This window comes from Pleurodeles waltl, chromosome 1_2 (genome assembly GCF_031143425.1).
Source record: "Pleurodeles waltl isolate 20211129_DDA chromosome 1_2, aPleWal1.hap1.20221129, whole genome shotgun sequence".
Classification (NCBI taxonomy): Eukaryota; Metazoa; Chordata; class Amphibia; order Caudata; family Salamandridae; genus Pleurodeles; species Pleurodeles waltl.
The window spans coordinates 58,282,369-58,297,601 of record NC_090437.1 but is presented as its reverse complement, the minus strand read 5'-3'; positions in this window follow the sequence as shown (position 1 = coordinate 58,297,601).

Here is a 15,233-nt window from a genome sequence, read left to right as displayed (position 1 = left end):
TTCTCACTGAAAGAACTTCACATTAACCTCACTATAACATCATCAAAACAATGACAGAACCATCTTCTGCTACCAAAAACTGCTGCAGCACCACAGAATACTAGCTATAATTTACACTGAATAGTGGATTCTGCGCTAGAGGACGATGGATCGAAGCGACATATCTTTGAGGGGATGTCATCAATGAGTAATGTGAGCATCAATAATAATCAACATAATCAATGATATTAATCCTCAGTCAATAACCACACCTGTTTATTAAGAAGAATTATAAAATGTATTCCCTAGATTAACAATGCTAATGTTACGAAAATAACTCTCAAACACAAATGGTAAGGGTATTGCATTATTAACAGTTGATTAGAATGTCTTCTATATCTCAATTTAATTAAGACAACCAAACAAATAATCTCCAAGGGAATTACACTTATTAATAATACCAAGACTGGTAATAATGGCAAAGTGTACATTAGTACAACACTCAAATGATGTCAATGTAAGTCATGAGCATTTCAAGTTAATTCCCTCACTAACCACAAATTAGCATCAACATGTTGGGCTTCATGTGAAAAGAATTTTGGAGAAACTCTTTAACTCGGGTTAATAAAAAATATATATATATATATGCAGCAATCAGATCATAAGTTGCAGCTGATACCTGGAAAGCAAAAGAGACACATATAACATTACAATGGCATACTTTACCACAAAATAGATTGCAACAACCAGTCTACTTCAGCAAGGGGACACCATCAGATATGTCTTCTGAAGAATTTGGCCTAACTACAGCTAAACCCACACTGCTACGGAAATACTGGAAACTGCAATGTCCTCTCGACTCTAATCATCTGAACTCTGGTCATCTGCATCTCATCTCATCTGGCCTTACTCCGACTCTACCTAGGTTGTTATACTAAATTCTAAAAAGCTTATGATTGGTCAGCCTATGGGGTGGTTACGCTTCAGACAATCAACAACTAAATTGATAACCCAAAATACGACAATACTACATTAACTAGAGCATTTTCTTAAACTGTATCTTTTCCACTTCTGTCTCGTCTGTAGCTACATTGTTCCATCTCTGTCCACATATCTCTCTTCAGGAAGAAACTTTTACAGTTGCAACTCCACTTCTATACTCGAGGAAAAATCACGTATTAGTAACATTCTCAAAAAATAGAACATTTAACTTATGCAATGCTCGGTTAAAACTTGACCTTGTAAGACATAATGCAGCAACCCACACGGGGTAGCTGTGGACACATCTACTAAAGCTCCGAATGCACTTTTCTGTAAGCATTGAATTATGGAAAATAACCACAACATTTAATTAGAGTTTTGCTCAGTTAGGAACAGAAAATGAAATGTGGCAACCATTTTCAAAAGTCACCCAACTTACATGTTAATTCATCATACATTTAGTTACACAAAAACAATTAATAAACATATAAGAAAATTCACACTCTCACATAGACGAAGGGAGAGATGCAGCTTTGAGCAATTTTGTTAGGGCTACATTTAGCTTCCTAGTCAGACCCTGATAGACATCCTCAAACCTCGGATACCTTGATGATTACTCACATTCAATAAGGTTTGTGCAGATAAATTGTGATTTACCTTATTGTAGGGTTTATACGTCAAGTTCAGTTGTTTGTGCACCTTGTGATTTAACTTATTGTATGGTTTACATGCCATGTTCAGTTGTTCGTACAACTTCAGGGTCAATCCAACTGCAGCCACATTTTATATTTTTCAATGTCAGATGAGTTGTCTTCAAGGAAGACTTTCGTCTGATTAGAAGCCAGTGCACATAATCTGGTCAAAGTCTTCGCCAAAGGGCCACTGCTCTTTTCTGTTTTCTTATTTTATATTATAGCACTTGTCAAATACAAATAGATCATTCAATAAATGAGCAAATGGTAAATAATACAGTCCACTACAATTATTGTCACTTTTCCAGTCTGGGTAGACACAGTTTAGTATGTCCAGTAAAGCATATGCCTCTTGTACTTGATTGGATTGTTTTCTATGTGAACTCCCTGTTTGTAATTGGATGACTTGCCTTCCTATTCTTGTGTTCATCCTCCCATCCCCACCCAAAAAAGGTGCATTTCTGTCTTCCACTGATGAGACCAAGGAACTCCTTGCTCCAGGCTCATCGTTGGAGCTGTAATACAAAAAACATGGCTGCCAACGGGTTGATTCTGCTGCTTCCTGCCAAGTAACACCTTTTTTGTTAAAAGGTTTGCAGCTGCTGCTGCTGGAGGGGGGGTGATGCTCCTCCGCCCTAGCAGAGGAGCCACACCTGGTTCTTAAGTAAGCTGTTCTAAATGGGCTACTACATGTTGTCACGTTGTATCCATACGTTAGTGGTGCTCATCTTGCAATGGTAAATCTCTAATAAAGAAGAAAAAAACGATTTATGCCATGATGTGTCACAATGCATATTAATGCATTGCTTAGACCATCTTTGAATCACAAAATAAACAATAGAAAAAACTGAATTCCAAGATACAACCATGTTGTGTGCATAGGCAACGTTATAAAATGTTTCAAATATGTTGAAACAGTATGTATTTGGTATTTTAATATAAATAGTGTCATGTAACGTGGCAGTCATCCTGGAACAGTGAACTGTTTGTTTGTTTGTTTTTAAATACAAAACACTTAGGGGGTCTTTACAACATTGGCGGTAAAAGACGCTTACCGCCGTGCAGAAGACCGCCAACACACCGCCGCGGCCGCGGAATTCCGCCACTGCCATTATGACCCACAGCTCGGAATCTGTCAAAATCTAGACACCCACACAAGTCCACCACACCAAAGGTCAGTGATAAACTGGCGATAACAAAACCTCCACCGTCACGCCAACAGGAATACGCCCACACTATTACGACCCACGAATCCACGCGGCGGTCTTTCAACCGCGGTATTCCATTGGCGGTACAAACCGCCGCGCTCAAAATACACACACTCCTACAAAACACTACCACATTGGACAATTCCAAATACACACACCGGATACACATACACACACCACTCCCACACACTCACACCACTATAAAACACACACCCACATCACCCACAAATTGTGACAACAATTGTGACAGAAGGCCAGAGAGAGACACCACCAGAAAGAACAATAGCATCCACAGGCACTCAACACCATCACTCACACAACATCCATGCACCTCACACAACACACCTCTAAATATCACCCCACACATCACAACACACACCACCACACACATCACCCACACCACCCCATGGCACCGCAAAGACACCCCAGGTTTTCTGAGGAGGAGCTCAGGGTCATGGTGGAGGAAATCATCCGGGTAGAGCCACATCTATTCGGATCACAGGTGCAGCACACCACCATAGCTAGGAAGATGGAGCTATGGCACAGAATCGCGGACAGGGTCAATGCAGTGGGACAGCACCCAAGAACTAGGGATGACATCAGGAGGAGGTGGAACGGCCTACAGGGGAAGGTGCGTTCTGTGGTCTCAAGACACCAGATAGCGGTTCAGAGGACTGGCGGCGGACCCCTACCTCCTCCCCCAGAACTAACAACATGGGAAGAACAGGTCTTGGCTATACTGCATCCTGAGGGCCTCGCAAGAGTAACTGGAGGAATGGACTCTGGTAGGTCAAACCTTTAACTACCATATCCCCCACCCTGCCTGCATGCTATCACATATCCCCACCTTAGCCCTCACCCCATCACTCCAACTCCTCACATATGTCCCAATATCACAAACCACACATCCCAAACCCAAGCCCTTTATGTAACACCAAAGCATGGACACCCATCACCAAAGCATGCCCACTGCACATACCCATACACCCCCCGAAACCATTATCACACAAGGTCCCACACAAGAATGCAAGCACTGGGCTACAGGTTCACCCACCCATTGCACACCATGGCACACACATATGCAATAATCATGCTTTTACATCCCTGCAGGACCTCTACCCAACGTCACCGGACAGGAGGGTCTAGACATGTCCACTCCACCCACAGAAGAGGCCCACAGTGATGACAGCAGCTCTGTCCAACTGGATCTAGATGACCAGCCCGGCCCATCTGGGACCTCGGGACAGTCGGTTCCCCTCACGCTGGCACAAGCCACAACAGAGTCTCCCCCCTCTGGAAACACCAGCACAGCACCCACCCAGCAGGCCCATACCTCTGTCCCCAGGACACGTCAAGCAGCAGTGTGTCTACCACTACAGGGAACCCAGGCTAACCCACCACCCCAACACCACCAGGGACCTGGGGGCAGTGGTAGTGGGCACACGGTTCAGGGGACAGAGGCCCAGGGGAACAGGGGAACTGGGAGGGCTGCTGTGTGACAGGGGGAGGACAGGCCCAGGGAGCCAACTCTCCACGAGGCCCTCTCCAACATCATGGGAGCCTACCACCATTCCCAGGAGATGATGGCAACGGTACCGGCCAAGTTTCAGGAGTCCCAGCGGCTGCAGGAGGAACAGTATTTGGGGTTCAAGGAGGAACTCACATCCATCAATTCCACCTTGGGCACCATTGTAGGGGTGCTGAAGGAACTCGTCAACACCAGGAGGGACACTGTGGCACAACAAGGGGCCCCTGACACTAGCCTGGACGATGAACTGCCCACCACCTCCACCAGCGCTAGTGGACAGGAGGCACCACCACAGGACCACGATACCAGCACCCCACCCCCTGCAGATGGAGAACCACCCACAAGCGGTCCCTGAGATCCAGGACAAAGACAGAGAACAATGCCAAGACCCCCCCCAAGAAATGAGACCACCCTGATTGTCATCCTTCTGTCCCACTTTGTCACCCTGTCCATCCATCAACTGCCCCAGCTCCACTTCCTATGCTGTTCTGCTTTCCCTCTTATCTCATAACCGAGCTTACAGAACCTCTCTGGAATGCACTTCTGAGTTTAAAGAAGACATTTATTGTTATTAATTCCCCACCCACAAGTTCCTGAGAGACGAAATTAGTAGATTGGAAGCACACGTTCAAAAGTAATTGCAACAATGAAAGCAAAATATATCAAAGTACTTCTCAGTTGCAATGTACACAGCAAATATAGGTGAAGACATTAATTATAGCATAACTTCAAAGCAAAGCATAAAAGTCAAAATTCATCACCGTATGGGCAAGGCGGTAGGGCCTATACTCAGCTTCATCTTTCTGGGGTCTGCAAGTTGATGTCTCCGGTCAACTGCGAGAAAGAGATTCTCTATCCAAAAGGGAGGCAGGCAACTGACGTCTAGTTCCTGTCTGAAGTCAAGCAGATTTAATCTACTTCTCCGTAGCCCAGAGTCTTCCTTAAAAGCAACTCAGTGTGGGAACCGAAAGTACCTTGGAGAGGGGCCAATTTGTATTGCGAGGTAAACACAAAATCTACGTGCTCTTATCAGCTAAGGTCTGGTGTGAAGAAAACAGCTTGGTCCATCTTGTGGAAAAACACAGCTTGGAAAAACACAGCTCATCTGCAATGTCTCAACTGCAATGTCTAACCCCACGTTAAAGCCAATAGGCAGCTAACATGGATATCAAATGTAATGTCTAATGTCATGTCTAAGCCAATAGGCAGCTAAACTGAATATCAAATGCAATGTCATGTCAGAGCCAATAGGCAGCTAAACTGAATACAAAATGTAATGGCTAACGCCATGTCAAAGCCAATAGGCAGCTAAACTGAACAAAACATATAGGCCCTCATTCCAACCCTGGCGGTGCTTCATCTGGCATTCCGACCGCGGCTGTAAAGCCGCGGTCGCCCAGCCGGGTCCGACGGTTTCCCGCCGGATTACCCCCGGCTGGGAGAATTCTCCATGGCGGCGCTTCAAGCTGCGCCGCCATGTGGATTCCGACCCCCTTCCCGCCAGCCTGTTTCTGGCGGTTTTCACCGCCAGAAACAGGATGGCGGGAACGGGTGTCGTGGGGCCCCCTAACAGGGCCCCAGCATGATTTTCACTGTCTGCATAGCAGACAGTGAAAATCGCGAGGGGTGCAACTGCACCCGTCCCACCCCTGCAACACCGCCGGCTCCATTCGGAGCCGGCTTCAATGTTGCAGGGCCTTTCCCGCTGGGCCGGCTGGCGCTCCCTTGGCGGGCGCCCGCCGGCCCAGCAGGAAAGTCTGAATGGCCTCCGCGGTCTTTTGACCGCGGAGCGGCCAAGTTGCGGTTCCCGCTTGGCGGGCGACGCCCGCAGCCCGCCAATGTAGGAATGACCCCCACAATGTGCTACTGGTGAACATTGAGCAACTAATATGTGCAGTGGTGAAACACAAAGTCATTGGTCAAACACAATTAATAGCATCACATTCCACCCTATGGCCAATGAAGTTTTGTTTCACATTCCTCTTATTTCAAACAAAAACAAAAAACAACTAATATCAACAAAAAAACAATATAAGAAAATCAGATTTGAATGATAAAAGCAATCACTGTAAAGCAATGGAAGTGGATTAACATATTGATCTCATAACCTTTCTCATCAGATACATCTACACAGAAAAGACTGAAACTTATATGCTCTGATTGAGATAATAGTGTCTCTAAAGTAGCAATTTGATGTAGCATGAGTTCTACTCATGTAAAAGTACACGGTCCACCTGAAAGGTTTGCTGGCAGAGTCAGAGTTCCACACAAAAAAACACAGTTAACTATTAAGGTTGCTTAGTTCCAGTGGAAGAATGTAATCAAACAAGTTGAACTTGAACTGAAGGCGCCAGTTGCGCAAAATGGATCCATGGTGTTTGTACTTTACTCAATCAGGTTCAGGTTGAGGGTTCGGTCCCTTCCACGACCCCACACGCACACACCCGAAGGGAGACCACACAGAACACTCATGGTCAGTGGCGAAACGTGGTAGGATCTGCAAAAGAAAAAAGTATGACTTTTCTTGCAAATAACATTTGTCATCTGAAATGTGCCCTTCTTCTTCCTTTCCCTGTTTTATAATCAGCAGGACGTTTTTGGGGCCCTTTGTTATGATTTCTGCAGGTTCTGGAGGGTCACTTGGGGCTTCAACCCACACCTCAGCACTGAGGTTTTTATCTGCTGCACCACAGCTTCCCCTTCCTTGCACTGTCAGAAGAGCTGGGGCAAACTCCTTCTTTACCAAACCTCCAATCACTGCACTTTTGACAAGTTGGGCCATTCTGTCTCCAATTTGTATGAATGAATCAGATTATTTTCTAGTTATCAGCATAATTTTAATTTCTCCTTGGTAATCTGCAGCAATCACTCCCCATAAAACCTGATCAATTTGCCATATCTGTCCTTGTAACTTTCCTCTCTCCAACTGCTCTGTGACTGCTTGTGGGACAAATTGCTCTTGTGCGTGTTGCACAGTTTTTATCACATCTAGGAGAATATGCATCTCTCTAATCTCTGCCCACCTGTAAGTGGCTTTTTCTCCCAGATGTCCACAATTCTGGTGTACCCACTTAGCCATCCCCACTAAGTCAGAATTCTGGGTGGACACTTCAGACTCTGAATTTTTCTCTTAAACAATTGCAAGGGAATTGAACACGTTATGTACAAGCCATGTGCAAAACCAAACAGCTAAACCATTGGCAGCGAACCAAGAATCAGTGTAAAAATGACACATCTCAAACAGCTCTTGCTTTAAAGTCTGACACACATTGTACAATGCTGTTCCTTCTCCTGTGCTTGAAAACAACTTTTCAATCAATGAATCATTAGTCAAACAAACATGCTTTTTATACTCAGGGGACACGAATTCAAATGGTGCACTCAATTTCACTGGTGACTCTTTTACCTGTGGTACTCCTTGAACCCTCACCACATCCTGAAAAGGTGCTTGGGACACCTGTTCATGTAGGGCTGCAGTGACTCTTGCCCTGTCTTGCATGTACCAGATCCAGTGTATGATACTAGCTTTCTGTACCTGTCCTAAACTGTGAGACTTAGGTGAATTCATCACCCACTGATAACAAGTCTAAAGCTTACTCCAAAGTTCCAGGGGCACTCTTGTCCTCCCCTGATCCTGATTTACATGTAAATCAGTGTTTCCCTCTTGCACTGCGCATAAACCTAAAGTCTGAATTATTTCATTTGCCAAATCAGAAGCGCGCAGCTGCTTATATTTTTTCCTAGTGACTTTATACCAAAGTGTTAGGATTTCACTCAGATGAGGGCTATACTGTTTCCAAAAATCAAACAAGCTCATGAAACTCGGTGTCTCTTGCTTAGTGCAAATAGTAAGAATCTTTTGTTTTACTTGTGCCAGTAACTTCACATTTTGAGACGGTACCTCTACCATGTCCGAATTAATTTTTCTTTGCAGAAGCGGTCTGTAAATAACATTCTGAGCTCTGTTCTCAGTGTTATCAGTTAAGGAATACACTTCAACTGGCAAAACTGGAGGGGTATTTTGTTCCATGCCCGGCACATACGGAGGCTCAGACTGGCTCACAGCTGTCTTAACCCCCTCATTACTGGAATGGGAAAAGCCAGATTCTTCTAAAACAGCAGTTTTTATAGATTTCAGCATTATCTTGCATTAATGTGTTCTGGCTAATTTGCACACGTAAATTCTTATTTTCATGTTCTAACTGCCTACATCTCTCCTGCATTTTTCTGTAAGCAGATAAAATTATCCCAACCCTTCTGTCAAGAACAAAAGGAACATCATTTCTTTCAAAAGGCACATTGTCTAAATATGCTTTATCACAGCAAGAAAACATGTTTCTCACAGCACCATCAGGCAGTTTAACTTCACATGCATTTTCAAACATGGTCTGCCATGCTTCTGTAATTCTATAAACAACAAAAATCAATTACACTTTTAAATAGTGCACTAAGAAATCTCCAATTTCCCGACTCTGAAAAAAGACGACTAAGCCATAATGTTCTGCTTTCCCTCTTATCTCATAACCGCGCTTACAGAACCTCTCTGGAATGCAATTCTGAGTTTAAAGAAGACATTTATTGTTATTAATTCCCCACCCACAAGTTCCTGAGAGACGAAATTAGTAGATTGGAAGCACACGTTCAAAAGTAGTCGCAGCAATGAAAGCAAAATATATCAAAGTACATCTCAGTTGCAATGTACACAGCAAATATAGGTGAAGACATTTATTATAGCATAATTTCAAAGCAAAGCATAAAAGTCAAAATTCATCACCGTATGGGCAAGGCGGTAGGGCCTATACTCAGCTTCATCTTTCTGGGGTCTGCAAGTTGATGACTCCGGTCAACTGCGAGAAAGAGATTCTCTACCCAAACGGAAGGCAGGCAACTGACGTCTAGTTCCTGTCTGAAGTCAAGCAGATATAATCTACCTCTCCGTAGCCCAGAGTCATCCTTAAAAGCAAACTCAGTGTGGGACCCAAAGTACCTTGGAGAGGGGCCAATTCTCCTGAGCTCCCCGTTCTCAGACTGGATTGCGAGGTAAACACAAAATCTACGTGTTCTTATCAGCTAAGGTCTGGTGTGAAGAAAACAGCATGGTCCATCTTGTGGAAAACACAGCTTGGAAAAACACAGCTCATCTGCAATGCCTCAACTGCAATGTCTAACCCCACGTTAAAGCCAATAGGCAGCTAACCTAAATATCAAATGTAATGTCTAATGTCATGTCAAAGCCAATAGGCAGCTAAACTGAATATCAAATGTAATGTCTAAAGTCATGTCAAAGCCAATAGGCAGCTAAATTGAATACAAAATGTAATGGCTAACGCCATGTCAAAGCCAATAGGCAGCTAAACTGAACAAAACATATAGGCGGTCATTCCAACATTGGCGGTAAAAGCTGCTTACCGCCGTGCAGAAGACCGCCAACACACCGCCGCGGCCGCGGATTTCCGCCACAGCTATTATGACCCACATTTCGGAATCCGCTAAAATTCAGACACCCACACAAGTCCGCCATACCAAAGGTCAGTGATAAACTGGTGAAAACAAAACCTCCACCGTCACGCCAACAGAAATACGCCCACACTATCACGACACACGAATCCACGGGGCGGTCTTTCAACCACGGTATTCCATTGGCGGTACAAACCGCTGCGCTCAAAATACACACACTCCTACAAAACACTACCACATTGGACAATTCCAAATACACACACCTGATACACATACACACACCACTTCCACACACCCACACCACTATAAAACACACACCCACATCACCCACAAACCCCCGCGACAAAAAATTCTGAAAGAAGGCCAGAAAGAGAGCACCAGCAAGAACAATAGCAACCACAGGCACACAACACCATCACCCACAGAACTTCCACGCACCTCACACAAGACACCACTACATATCAGCTCACATACCACCACACACTCCACCCCACACATCACCTACACCACCCCATGGCACAGCAAAGACACCCCAGGTTCTCGGAGGAGGAGCTCAGGGTCATGGTGGAGGAAATCGTCCGGGTAGAGCCACAGCTATTCAGATCACAGGTGCAGCACACCTCCATTGCAAGGAAGATGGAGCTATGGCGAAGAATAGTGGACAGGGTCAACGCAGTGGGACAGCACCCAAGAAATCGGGAGGACATCAGGAAGAGGTGGAACGGGGGAAGGTGCGTTCCGTGGTCTCAAGACACCACCTGGCGGTTCAGCGGACTGGCGGAGGCCCCCCACCTCCTTCCCCACAACTAACAACATGGGAGGAGAAGGTCTTGGCGATTCTGCATCCTGAGGGCCTCGCAGGAGTAGGTGGAGGAATGGACTCTGGTAAGTCAAATTTTAACTATTACAACCCCCACCCTACCTGCATGCTATCACATGCCCCCACCCTCACCCTCACCCCCGAGCACCCCAACTCCTCACATATGTCCCAATATCACAAACCACCCATCCCAACACCAAGCCCTGCATGCAACAACAAAGCATGGACACCCATCACTAAAGCATGGCCACTGCACATACCCATACAACCCCCTAAACCATCCTCACACAAGGTCTTACACAGGAATGCAAGCACTGGGGTACACGGTCACCCACCCATTGCACACCATGACACACACAGATGTAATAACCATCCTTTTATACCCCTGCAGGACCCCTACCCAACGTCACCGGACAGGAGGGTCCACACATGTCCAGACCACCAACAGAAGAGGCCCACAGTGATGACAGCACCTCTGTCCAACTGGATCTAGATGACCAGCCCGGCCCATCGGGTACCTCGGGACAGTCGGTTCACATCACCCAGTCACAGGCCACTACAGACCTTCCACCCTCTGGAAACACCAGCACAGCACCCTCCCAGCGGGCCCACACCTCCGTCCCAGGACACGTCAATCAGCTGTGTGTCCACCACTACAGGGAACGGAGGCCCAGGAACACAGGGGAACTGGGAGGGCTGCTGTGCGACAGGGGGCGGACAGGCCAAGTGAACCCACTCTCCACGAGGCCCTCTCCTCCATCATGGCAGCCTACCACCACTCCCAGGAGACGATGGCAACGATACTGGCCAAGTTTCAGGAGACCCAGCGCCTGCAGGAGGAACAGTATATGGGCTTCAGGGAGGAACTCAGAACCATCAGCTCCACCCTGGCCACCATCGTGGGGGTGCTGAAGGAAATACTCAACACCAGGAGGGACACTGTGGCACTATAAGGGGCCCCTCACACTAACATGGATGATGAACTGCCCACCACCTCCACCGGCGCTAGTGGACAGGATGCCCCGCCACAGGACCGCCACACCAGCACCCCACCCCCTACAGAGGGAGAACCACCCCGCAAACGGTCCCTGAGATCCAGGACAAAGACAGAGAATGATGCCAAGACCCCCGCCAAGAAATGAGACCACCCTGATTGTCATCCTACTGTCCCACTTTGTCACCCTGTCCATACTGAAACTGCCCCAGCTCCACTTCCTATGCCCATATGGGCAATGCACCTGTGAGACTAATAGACTGGACTCTGCCATAGACATTCCTCCGCCATCACCCCTCACCATTTCACTACTCCCTCCAATATTGAGCACTTAAATAAACACACTTAAAGCACAAAACAATCTGGAGTGTGTCTGTGATTTCAAAATGGTGTATTAGCAATTACAGTGACAAAATGCTCTTTCGAGTTTAATGTCAACATACCTGTGTCACACAGCTCTAGTCCATGAGGAATCTAAGCAGATGTCACACAGTGGGACCCACATCTGTGAAATCCTAAGGGAAAGTGACAACTCAGTGACCATACACTGGGTGAAAACGACACACAGTAGAGAGGTAGTAGTGTTAAAGTACATGTAGTAGGCAGGTTTGTATTCTTACCTGTGTCTCACTGGAAATATTGCTGGATCACTGAGTCTCTGTTGTGCATGTCTTCTTCCCCTGCTTCCTCGTCTTCACTGTCCACAGGCTCCAAAGCTGCAACAACACCGCCATCTGGACCATCCTCCTGCAGAAAAGGCACCTGTTGTTGCAAAGCCAAGTTATGAAGCATACACCAGGCCACGATGATCTGGCACACCTTCTTTGGTGAGTAGAATAGGGATCCACCTGTCATATGGAGGCACCTGAACCTGGCCTTCAGGAGGCCGAAGGTCTGCTCGAACACCCTCCTAGTTTGCCCATGGGCCTCATTGTAGCGTTCCTCTGCCCTTGTCCTGGGATTCCTCAGTGGGGTCAGTAGCCATGACAGGTTGGGGTAACCAGAGTCACCTGCAAATGGTGAGGGACAACTGTTAGACACGCACTAACCTGGAGGGATATCTCCAGACAACCATTCCCACTGACTTGCTTCCAGGTGCTCACCTAATAGCCACACACAGTGCCTCTGGAGTTAACCCATCACACAAGGGATGCTGCTATTCCGCAGGATGTAGGCGTCATGCACTGAGCCAGGGAACTTGGCATTCACATGGGAGATGTACTGGTCTGCCAAACATACCATCTGTACATTCATAGAATGATAACTCTTCCGGTTTCTGTACACCTGTTCACTCCTGTGGGGGGGGGGTACCAAAGCCCATGTGTCCCATCAATGGCACCTATGATGTTGGGGATGTGTCCAAGGGCATAGAAATCCCCTTTCACTGTAGGAAAATCCTCCACCTGAGGGAAAACAATGTAGGTCCGCATGTGTTTCAGAAGGGCAGACAACACTCTGGACAATACGTTGGAAAACATAGGCTGGGACATCCCTGATGCCATGGCTACTGTTGTCTGAAAGGAACCACTTGCAAGGAAATGGAGCACTGACAGCACCTGCACTTGAGGGGGGATTCCTGTGGGATGGCGGAATGCTGACATCAGGTCTGGCTCCAACTGGGTACACAGTTCCTGGATTGTGGCACGGTCAAGCCTGTATGTGATAATCAAATGTCACTCCTCCATTGTCGACAGGTCCACCAACGGTCGGTACACCGGAGGATGCCGCCATCTCCTCACATGTCCCAGCGGACGGTGCCTATGAAGGACAACTTCGGGCACAGAGTCGAACAACTCAGAGGTACGTACCCACAGTTTGCACAGAACACCTATCATACACAAAAGGTGGCCTGTATGTGTGTTGAGTCTAGGCCTAGGTATGAGTGACGCAGTTGGAAATGAAGCCATGTGGGCCCCTGAAATGGCGACTGCCTGACCTGTAAAGTGGGACAATGGGATGTGAGGTAACTGCGCTGACGTTGTACACCGTCGCGGTAGGCGGTCGAAGACCGCGGCGCAATGCTGCATTGGTTAACATTGGACCCTATGGGTACCAGGAGCCAATGGCGATGTACGCCGGCGGTGACGGTACGCACCGCCGCGGACGTGACCGCCATTTTCTATCACTTCAATCACTCGATACCTGATCTTCGACAGGAGAGGACCTAAATTGCAAGTGCTGCTGTGACCTCGGTCTGGAAGAGACAATGGCTCGAGTGTCTGGGGAAAGGGCCCTTGCCTTCAGCACAGAGGAGTTGGAGAAACTCGTGGATGGGGTCCTCCCCCAGTACACGCTACTCTGCGGTCATCCAGACAAACAGGTAAGTATACTGGGAGCATGATGTATGGGCTATGCCTGTGTGGAGAGGGCTGGATGTAAGAAGGAAGGGGGGAGAGTGCTGCGTGCATGAAAGACTGTGAATGCATGTGCCACATGGCAAGGGTAGGGATGGGGGCCAATCACTTCGACAGTGCAGTTGGTAATAACTTCTCTTTTTCCCCTGTATATTTCATGTAGGTCAGCGCCCACCAGAAGAAAGATATTTGGCGTGCCATCGCCAAGGACATCCGGACCCTTGGGGTCTACCACAGACGGAGCACCCACTGCCGGAAAAGATGGGAGGACATTCGCCGCTGGAGCAAGAAGACGGCGGAGGCTCAGCTGGGGATTGCCTCCCAACGTGGGAGGGGTGGCCGTCGCACCATGACTCCCCTGATGTTCAGGATCCTGGCGGTGGCCTACCCGGAGTTGGATGGGCGCTTGAGGGCATCACAGCAGCCGAAAGGGGGTGAGTACACTCTCATTGTGCTGACTTTGCGCGCAGTGGAGGTGTCTGGGTGGGGGAGGAGGGCTGTGGGTTTCCCTAGGCCAGGGCGAGTTCCGTAGGCAAGACCCCTCCGTACGTCAGGCCATGTGGCATCCCAGCCCACCTCTGTAGAGTGCCAAGTACAGCTAGTCATGCCCCTGTGTCATCTATGTGTGCAGATGTCGTCCATTGCCTTGTAGGCCATTTCCCATAAATTGAACAGTGGAGCCCAAGAGCGCGGCGTAGTGCAGGGGACTTCTCTGTCTGTCGTGTCCGCCAACGGTAGCGGTAATGCATGCACTCAACATGTCTTTCTTCTGTCGTTCCCCCCACTTTTTGTGGTCTCCCTGTTCATGTGTGCATTAGCATCATCAGGAGGAGGAGCAGTGGCAACGGAGCACGAGGGAGCTGCATCCCACATGGCCCTGGAGGGTGACACTACGGAGTCTGAATTCACCAGTGGGACGGAGGGTGAGGGGAGCTCCACAGCGGGGACAGGAGCTGACACCAGCGACATGGACTTGTCCTATGATGGGAGCTCCCTTGTGGTAGCAGAAACATCTGTGCCCCCCGCATCTACAGGTACAGCCCCCACCCCCCCCTACCAGCACCGCCCTCCCAGCAGCCCCTCAGCCTTTGCCCCGTGCCCGCTCACCCACGAGGGTGGGCATCACCTTCGCCCCAGGCACCTCAGCCCCTGCCCCAGTCACCCCTGCTGCCCTCAGTGAGGAGGCCATTGACCTCCTCAGGTCCCTCACTGTTGGGCAG